The sequence below is a fragment of the Camellia sinensis genome, unplaced genomic scaffold (assembly GCF_055761805.1).
Source record: "Camellia sinensis isolate YWXY unplaced genomic scaffold, ASM5576180v1 Unanchor4, whole genome shotgun sequence".
In the NCBI taxonomy this organism is placed as follows: Eukaryota; Viridiplantae; Streptophyta; class Magnoliopsida; order Ericales; family Theaceae; genus Camellia; species Camellia sinensis.
Genome location: NW_028129277.1, coordinates 17,442,501 through 17,452,500, shown reverse-complemented (window position 1 = coordinate 17,452,500; position 10,000 = coordinate 17,442,501).

Below are 10,000 nucleotides of genomic sequence, written 5' to 3'. Positions count from 1 at the left end.
CAAGCAACCCGAAGGCGAGTCGAAGACAACCCGAGGGACATGGAGGAATGCACCAGTGGAGTTCGCTGCACAGGCAGGGATCCGTCCAACTCGCACAAACCGAACACAACTCACGCGCCACGACGTACACTGTGCACCAGCCCCCCAAAACGAATCACCCCCCGAAGGACTAAGAAGCCCGACGAACGCGCGAAAACATTTAGAGAGGCCGAGCAAGCACCGGTTAGCGCGAATGCAAATAACAAACGCAACAGGCAAATTTCGAGGGACATACTTTTCGCAACAAGCTTCCACTAGGAAAGCATAGGCAACTCGTTCGAACGTCAAAGCCAACCAAATGGCAATTACCCGAGGGACACGCTTTTCGCAAGGCACCTTCCACTAGGGAAGCGCAAGCAACCCGAAGGCGAGTCGAAGACAACCCGAGGGACATGGAGGAATGCACCAGTGGAGTTCGCTGCACAGGCAGGGATCCGTCCAACTCGCACAAACCGAACACAACTCACGCGCCACGACGTACACTGTGCACCAGCCCCCCAAAACGAATCACCCCCCGAAGGACCAAGAAGCCCGACGAACGCGCGAAAACATTTAGAGAGGCCGAGCAAGCACCGGTTAGCGCGAATGAAAATAACAAACGCAACAGGCAACTTTCGAGGGACATACTTCTCGCAACAAGCTTCCACAAGGAAAGCACAGGCAACTCGTTCGCACGCCAAAGCCAACCAAATGGCAATTTAACCGAGGGACATGCATTTCGCAAGGCAACTTGTACAATTACCCGAGGGACATGGCATGCTTGCCAAGGCCGTGGCTTGGCATGCTTGCCAAGGCCGTGGCATGACATGCTGCTGGCCAAGGCCGGGCATGCCATGCTGCTGGACAAGGCCGTGGCAAGGCATGCTGATGGCCGAGGCCGTGGCAAGGCATGCTGATGGCCGAGGCCGTGGCAAGGCATGCTGATGGCCGAGGCCGTGGCAAGGCATGCTGCTGGCCAAGGCGTTGGCATGGCATGCTGCTGCTGACCAAGGCTTGGGCTTGCCATGCTGCCGGCCAAGGCCGCGGCATGGCATGCTGCCGGCCAAGGCCGCGGCATGCCATGTTGCTGGCCAAGGCCGTGGCATGGCATGCTGCTGGCCAAGGCCGTGGCATGACATGCTGGCCAAGGCCGGGGCATGGCAAGCTGCTGGCCAAGGTCGTGGCATGGCACGCTGCTGGCCAAGGCCGGGGCATAGCACGCTGCTGGCCATGGCCGTGGCTTGGCAAGGTTGCCAAGGCCGGGGCATGGCGTGCTGCTGGCCAAGGCTTTGGCATGCCATGTTGCTGGCCAAGGCTGTGGCATGGCATGCTGCTGGCCAAGGCTGTGGCATGGCATGCTGCTGGCCAAGGCCGTGGCATGACATGCTGGCCAAGGCCGGGGCATGGCATGCTGCTGGCCAAGGTCGTGGCATGGCATGCTGCTGGCCAAGGCCGTGGCATGACATGCTTGCCAAGGCCAGGGCATGGCATGCTGCTGGCCAAGGCTTTGGCATGCCATGTTGCTGGCCAAGGCTGTGGCATGGCATGCTGCCCTAGGCCAACGTGCCACCGCCACCGCCGCGGGCCGCCACTCGACGCATCCCGTGCTTGGCTATGTAGTTTCGATGCCACAAGCCAATGCCACAAGCCAAGCGATGGCATGTGCCAAGCGCCCGCCTAGGCATAGGCGTGGCCTGTGGCCTGGCCATGCTGGCCAGCCTTAAGGGAGGTGCCCCCCCCTTATAATAGCCTGTTAAGCCCTTTTCAATCTGGCAGGAGGAAACATCAAGCATGTTCGAGGAGTCATAATGGGGTTTTTTTAAAAAGTAATGGTTTTTTGCCAAAACTTTCAACATGAAAGTTGTATGAAATAATTTAATACACCATAAAAAAAATTATAAAAAAATATTTGGCCACCGGAATATTTTATTTTAATTTATTTCAATTTTAATACTTAAAAAATAATAAAAATTACTAAAAATACTCAAAAAATTCTAGAAAAATTCCAACAATTATAAGATGAGGCACTAGTAATTATAGTAATTTTTTTAATTATTTTTTTATTTTTAATTTATTTTATTATAATTTTTATGAGTAAATAAATAATTAAAAAGCCCGACGAACGTGCAAAAACTCTTAGAGAAACCCAGCAAGCATCGGATAGCTCGAATGCAAATAACAAACGCAACAGGCAACTTCCGAGGGACATACTTTTCCCAACAAGCTTCCACTGGGGAAAGCACTAGCAACGTGTTCGCAAGTCAAAGGCAACCAAACCGGCTATTACCCGAGGGACAAGCATTTCGCAGGGCAACATATACGTAAGTCAAAGCCAAACCAAATGGCAATTACACGAGGGACAGGATTGCTTGCCAAGGGCGTGGCATGCGATGTTCTAGCCCAAGGCCAAGGCACGCCACGCTGCGGGACAAGGCCGTGGCAAGACATGCGGCTGGCCTTGGCCTTGGCATGGCATGCCGCCGGCTTTGGCTGGGCTGCGTTGGCCTTGCCATGGAATGTTGCTGGCTTCGGATGGGCTGCCTCGGCCTTGGCCTTGGCCGTGGCATGGCATGGCATGCTGCTGGCCTTGGCCTTGGCCTTGGCATGGCATGCTGCTGGCTTTGGCTGGGCTGCCTTGGCCGTGGCATGGCATGCTGCTGGCTTTGGCTGGGCTGCCTTGGCCGTGGCATGGCATGCTGCTGGCCTAGGCCTTGGCATGGCATGCTGCTGGCTTTGGCTGGGCTGCCTTGGCCGTGGCATGGCATGCTGCTGGCCTAGGCCTTGGCATGGCATGCTGCTGGCTTTGGCTGGCAGCCTTGGCCGTGGCATGGCATGCTGCTGGCCTTGGCCTTGGCATGGCATGCTGCTGGCTTTGGCTGGCCTGCCTTGGCCGTGGCATGGCATGCTGCTGGCCTTGGCCTTGGCATGGCATGCTGCTGGCTTTGGCTGGCCTGCCTTGGCCGTGGCATGGCATGCTGCTGGCCTAGGCCTTGGCATGGCATGCTGCTGGCTTTGGCTGGCCTGCCTTGGCCGTGGCATGGCATGCTGCTGGCCTAGGCATGGCATGGCATGCTGCTGGCTTTGGCTGGGCTGCCTTGGCCGTGGCATGGCATGCTGCTGGCCTTGGCCTTGATATGGCATGCTGCTGGCTTTGGCTGGGCTGCCTTGGCCGTGGCATGGCATGCTGCTGGCCTAGGCCTTGGCATGGCATGCTGCTGGCTTTGGCTGGGCTGCCTTGGCCTTGGCATGGCATGCTGCTGGCTTTGGCTGGCCTGCCTTGGCCGTGGCATGGCATGCTGCTGGCCTAGGCCATGGCATGGCATGCTGCTGGCTTTGGCTGGGCTGCCTTGGCCGTGGCATGGCATGCTGCTGGCCTTGGCCTTGGCATGGCATGCTGCTGGCTTTGGCTTGCCTGCCTTGGCCGTGGCATGGCATGCTGCTGGCCTAGGCCTTGGCATGGCATGCTGCTGGCTTTGGCTGGGCTGCCTTGGCCGTGGCATGGCATGCTGCTGGCCTTGGCCTTGGCTTGGCATGCTGCTGGCTTTGGCTGGGCTGCCTTGGCTGCGGTTCTTATCACTAGACGTGCGTTGCGTGCGAAGGCGTGCAAAGGCGTGCGCGACCATGCGCGCAACACGCGCACCGTGGTCAAAAGACCACGCGCGCGGTATTCGCACAGGCCACGCTGCCCACGCCGCGGGCATGCCAGGCCGCCCAGGCCGTGCGCATGCCATGCCGTGCTGCCCAGGCCGGCTGCATGCCAGGCCGCCCAGGCCGTGCGCATGCCATGCCGTGCTGCCCACGCCGCGGGCATGCCAGGCCGGCTGCATGCCAGGCCGCCCAGGCCGTGCGCATGCCATGCCGTGCTGCCCACGCCGCGGGCATGCCAGGCCGGCTGCATGCCAGGCCGCCCAGGCCGTGCGCATGCCATGCCGTGCTGCCCATGCCGCGCGCATGCCAGGCCGCCCACGCCCGCGCGCATGCCACGCCATGCTGCCCATGGCCGCGCCCAGGCCGCGCAAGGCCGCGCCCAGGCCGCCCAAGGCCGCGCCCAGGCCGCGCAAGGCCGCGCCCAGGCCGCCCAAGGCCGCGCCCAGGCCGCGCAAGGCCGCGCCCAGGCCGCGCAAGGCCGCCCAAGGCCGCGGTCCAGGCCGCCCAAGGCCGCGGCCGAGCCGCCCCAGGCCGCAGCCCAGGCCGCGGTCGAGCCGCAGTGCATGTAACCCAAGGCCGCAGCCCAGGCCGCGCCCAACATGGGGCGTACCTGCCACTGCCTTGCCCTGGGCAAGGGAGGTGCCCCCCCCTTATAATAGCCTGTTAAGCCCTTTTCAATCTGGCAGGAGGAAACATCAAGCATGTTCGAGGAGTCATAATGGGGTTTTTTTAAAAAGTAATGGTTTTTTGCCAAAACTTTCAACATGAAAGTTGTAGGAAATAATTTAATACACCATAAAAAAAATTAAAAAAAATATTTTTTTACAGAAAATATTTTATTTTAATTTATTTCGATATTAATACTTAAAAAATAATAAAAATTAATAAAAATAGTCAAAAAATTATGGAAAAATTCCCATAATTAAAGGATGATTCACTAGTAATTATAGAAATTATTAAATTATTTTTTTCATTTTTTTTATTTTATTTTGATTTTTTTATGCCAAATAAGGGCTTTAAAAATTCGAAAAGCTCCAGAAAAATTGCAAAAAAATAGGGAATGACATTTAAAATTGATTGTAGTGCATTTTTAATTGTGTTGCACGGTTTGGGTAAGATTATAAAAGAATCATGTTCAAAAAGATCGATCGAGGCGGTGGCACGCCATGGCCTTGGCCTTGGCCTTGGCCTTTGCCCGCGGCCTTGGCCTTTGCCCGCGGCCTTGGCCTTTGCCTTGGCCTTGGCCATGCCTTGCACAGGGACTTGGCCTTGCCCACTGCCTTGGCCTTGGCTTTGGCCTTGGCCTTGGCATGGCATGGCATGCTCGCCGAGGCCGTGGCATGCCTTGCTGCTAGCCAAGGCCGTGGCGTGGCATGCTCGCCCAGCCCGTGGCATGTCGTGCTCGCCCAGCCCGTGGCACGCCATGTTGGCCCAAGGCATTGGCATGGCATGCCGGCCAAGGCATGCTGGCCAACGCTGCACAAGGCGGTGCCATGGCATGGCATGCTGACCAAGACCGTGCCATGGCATGCTGGGCGAGGCCGGGGCATGGCATGCTGGCCGAGGCCGTGGCTTGCCATGCCGCCACGGCCGTGGCATGCCGGGCAACGGACCGGCATGGCCCAGCCCGTGGCACGCCATGTTGGCCCAAGGCATTGGCATGGCATGCCGGCCAAGGCATGCTGGCCAACGCTGCGGCACGGCGTGCTGGACAAGGCGGTGCCATGGCATGGCATGCTGACCAAGACAGTGCCATGGCATGCTGGCCGAGGCCGTGGCATGGCATGCTGGCCGAGGCCGTGGCTTGCCATGCCGCCACGGCCGTGGCATGCTGGGCAACGGACCGGCATGGCATGCTGGCCGTGGCGGTGGCACGACATGCTGGCCAAGGCAGTGGCATGGCATGTAGGCCAAGGCTAAGGCATGGCACGCTGTGGCATGGCACGCTGGCCAAGGCAGTCGCAAGGCATGCGGGCCGAGGCCGCGGCACGGCCCGCTGGGCAACGCGGTGGCATGGCATGCTGGGCAACGCCGTGGCAAGGCATGCGGGCCGAGGCCTTGGCATGGCATGCTGGCCGAGGCCGTGGCATGGCATGCGGGCCGAGGCCGTGGCATGGCATGGCATGCGGGCCGAGGCCGTGGCATGGCATGCGGGCCGAGGCCGTGGCGTGGCATGGCATGGCATGTTGGGCAACGCCGTGGCAAGACATGCGGGCCGAGGCCGTGGCATGGCATGTTGGGCAACGCCCTGGCAAGCCATGCGGGCCGAGGCCGTGGCGTGGCATGTTCGCCAAGGCTAAGGCATGGCACGCCGGGCAACGCGGTGCATTGGCATGCTGGGCAGCGCGGTGGCAAGGCATGGGGGCCGAGGCCGTGGCATGGCATGTTGGGCAACGCCGTGGAAAGACATGCGGGCCGAGGCCGTGGCATGGCATGCGGGCCGAGGCCGTGGCACGACATGTTGGCCAAGGCTAAGGCATGGCACGCCGGGCAACGCGGTGGCATGGCATGCTGGGCAACGCGGTGGCAAGGCATGCGGGCCGAGGCCGTGGCATGGCATGTTGGGCAACGCCGTAGAAGGGCATGCGGGCCGAGGCCGTGGCATGGCATGCGGGCCGAGGCCGTGGCATGGCATGTTGGGCGACGCCGTAGCAAGGCATGCGGGCCGAGGCCGTGGCATGTCATGCGGGCCGAGGCCGTGGCATGGCATGCGGGCCGAGGCCGTGGCATGGCATGTTGGCCGAGGCCGTGGCAAGGCATGCGGGCCGAGGCCGTGGCATGGCATGTTTGGCAACGCCGTGGCAAGACATGCGGGCCGTGGCATGGCATGGCATGCGGGCCGAGGCCGTGGCACGACATGTTGGCCAAGGCTAAGGCATGGCACGCCGGGCAACGCGGTGGCATGGCACGCCGGGCAACGCGGTGGCAAGGCATGCGGGCCGGGGCCGTGGCATGGCATGTTGGGCGACGCCGTAGCAAGGCATGCGGTCCGAGGCCGTGGCATGTCATGCGGGCCGAGGCCATGGCATGGCATGCGGGCCGAGGCCGTGGCATGGCATGTTGGGCGACGCCGTAGCAAGGCATGCGGGCCGAGGCCGTGGCATGTCATGCGAGCCGAGGCCGTGGCATGGCATGCGGGCCGAGGCCGTGGCATGGCAAGTTGGGCGACGTCGTGGCAAGGCATGCGGGCCGAGGCCGTGGCATGTCACGCGGGCCGAGGCCGTGGCATGGCATGCGGGCAGAGGCCGTGGCATGGCATGTTGGGCGACGCCGTCGCAAGGCATGCGGGCCGAGGCCGTGGCATGGCATGCGGGCCGAGGCCGTGGCATGGCATGTTGGGCGACGCCGTAGCAAGGCATGCGGGCCGAGGCCGTGGCATGTCATGGCATGTTGGGCGACGCCGTAGCAAGGCATGCGGGCCGAGGCCGTGGCATGGCATGTTTGGCAACGCCGTGGCAAGACATGAGGGCCGTGGCATGGCATGGCATGCGGGCCGAGGCCGTGGCACGACATGTTGGCCAAGGCTAAGGCATGGCACGCCGGGCAACGCGGTGGCATGGCATGCGGGCCGGGGCCGTGGCATGGCATGTTGGCCAACGTCGTAGCAAGGCATGCGGGCCGAGGCCGAGGCCGTGGCACGGCATGCGGGCCGAGGCTGTGGCATGGCATGTTGGGCGACGCCGTAGCAAGGCATGCGGTCCGAGGCCGTGGCATGTCATGCGGGCCGAGGCCGTGGCATGGCATGCGGGCCGAGGCCGTGGCATGGCATGTTGGGCGACGCCGTAGCAAGGCATGCGGGCCGAGGCCGTGCCGTGGCATGCGGGCCGAGGCCGTGGCATGGCATGCGGGCCGAGGCCGTGGCATGGCATGTTGGGCGACGCCGTAGCAAGGCATGCGGTCCGAGGCCGTGGCCTGTCATGCGGGCCGAGGCCGTGGCATGGCATGCGGGCCGAGGCCGTGGCATGGCATGCGGGCCGAGGCCGTGGCATGGCATGTTGGGCGACGCCGTAGCATGGCATGCGGGCCGAGGCCGTGGCATGTCATGCGCGCCGAGGCCGTGGCATGGCATGCGGGCCGAGGCCGTGGCATGGCAAGTTGGGCGACGTCGTGGCAAGGCATGCGGGCCGAGGCCGTGGCATGGCATGCGGGCCGAGGCCGTGGCAAGGCATGTTGGGCGACGCCGTCGCAAGGCATGCGGGCCGAGGCCGTGGCATGTCATGCGGGCCGAGGCCGTGGCATGGCATGCGGGCCGAGGCCGTGGCATGGCATGTTGGGCGACGCCGTAGCAAGGCATGCGGGCCGAGGCCGTGCCGTGGCATGCGGGCCGAGGCCGTGGCATGGCATGTTGGGCGACGCCGTAGCAAGGCATGCGGTCCGAGGCCGTGGCATGTCATGCGGGCCGAGGCCGTGGCATGGCATGCGGGCCGAGGCCGTGGCATGGCATGTTGGGCGACGCCGTAGCAAGGCATGCGGTCCGAGGCCGTGGCATGTCATGCGGGCCGAGGCCGTGGCATGGCATGCGGGCCGAGGCCGTGGCATGGCATGTTGGGCGACGCCGTAGCAAGGCATGCGGGCCGAGGCCGTGCCGTGGCATGCGGGCCGAGGCCGTGGCATGGCATGTTGGGCGACGCCGTAGCAAGGCATGCGGTCCGAGGCCGTGGCATGTCATGCGGGCCGAGGCCGTGGCATGGCATGCGGGCCGAGGCCGTGGCATGGCATGTTGGGCGACGCCGTAGCAAGGCATGCGGGCCGAGGCCGTGGCATGTCATGCGGGCCGAGGCCGTGGCATGGCATGCGGGCCGAGGCCGTGGCATGGCAAGTTGGGCGGCGTCGTGGCAAGGCATGCTGGCCGAGGCCGTGGCATGTCATGCGGGCCGAGGCCGTGGCATGGCATGCGGGCCGAGGCCGTGGCAAGGCATGTTGGGCGACGCCGTAGCAAGGCATGCGGGCCGAGGCCGTGGCATGTCATGCGGGCCGAGGCCGTGGCACGTCATGCGGGCCGAGGCCGTGGCATGGCATGTTTGGCCACGCCGTGGCAAGACATGCGGGCCGTGGCATGGCATGGCATGCGGGCCGAGGCCGTGGCTCGACATGTTGGCCAAGGCTAAGGCATGGCACGCCGGGCAACGCGGTGGCATGGCATGCTGGGCAACGCGGTGGCAAGGCATGCGGGCCGAGGCCGTGGCATGGCATGTTGGGCAACGCCGCAGCAAGGCATGCGGGCCGAGGCCGTGGCATGGCATGCGGGCCGAGGCCGTGGCATGGCATGCGGGCCGAGGCCGTGGCATGGCATGCGGGCCGAGGCCGTGGCATGGCATGTTGGGCGACGCCGTAGCAAGGCATGCGGTCCGAGGCCGTGGCATGTCATGCGGGCCGAGGCCGTGGCATGGCATGCGGGCCGAGGCCGTGGCATGGCATGTTGGGCGACGCCGTAGCAAGGCATGCGGGCCGAGGCCGTGGCATGTCATGCGGGCCGAGGCCGTGGCATGGCATGCGGGCCGAGGCCGTGGCATGGCAAGTTGGGCGGCGTCGTGGCAAGGCATGCGGGCCGAGGCCGTGGCATGTCATGCGGGCCGAGGCCGTGGCACGGCATGCGGGCCGAGGCCGTGGCACGTCATGCGGGCCGAGGCCGTGGCATGGCATGTTTGGCAACGCCGTGGCAAGACATGCGGGCTGTGGCATGGCATGGCATGCGGGCCGAGGCCGTGGCTCGACATGTTGGCCAAGGCTAAGGCATGGCACGCCGGGCAACGCGGTGGCATGGCATGCTGGGCAACGCGGTGGCAAGGCATGCGGGCCGAGGCCGTGGCATGGCATGTTGGGCAACGCCGCAGCAAGGCATGCGGGCCGAGGCCGTGGCATGGCATGCGGGCCGAGGCCGTGGCATGGCATGCGGGCCGTGGCCGTGGCATGGCATGTTGGGCGACGCCGTCGCAAGGCATGCGGGCCGAGGCCGTGGCATGGCATGTTTGGCAACGCCGTGGCAAGACATGCGGGCCGTGGCATGGCATGGCATGCGGGCCGAGGCCGTGGCACGGCATGCGGGCCGAGGCCGTGGCATGGCATGTTGGGCGACGCCGTAGCAAGGCATGCGGGCTGAGGCCGTGGCCGTGGCATGGCATGCGGGCCGTGGCCGTGGCATGGCATGGCATGCGGGCCGAGGCCGTGGCATGGCATGTTGGGCAACGCCGTGGCAAGGCATGCGGGCCGAGGCCGTGGCATGGCATGATGGCCGAGGCCGTGGCATGTCATGCGGGCCGAGGCCGTGGCATGGCATGTTGGGCGACGCCGTAGCAAGGCATGCGGTCCGAGGCCGTGGCATGTTATGCGGGCC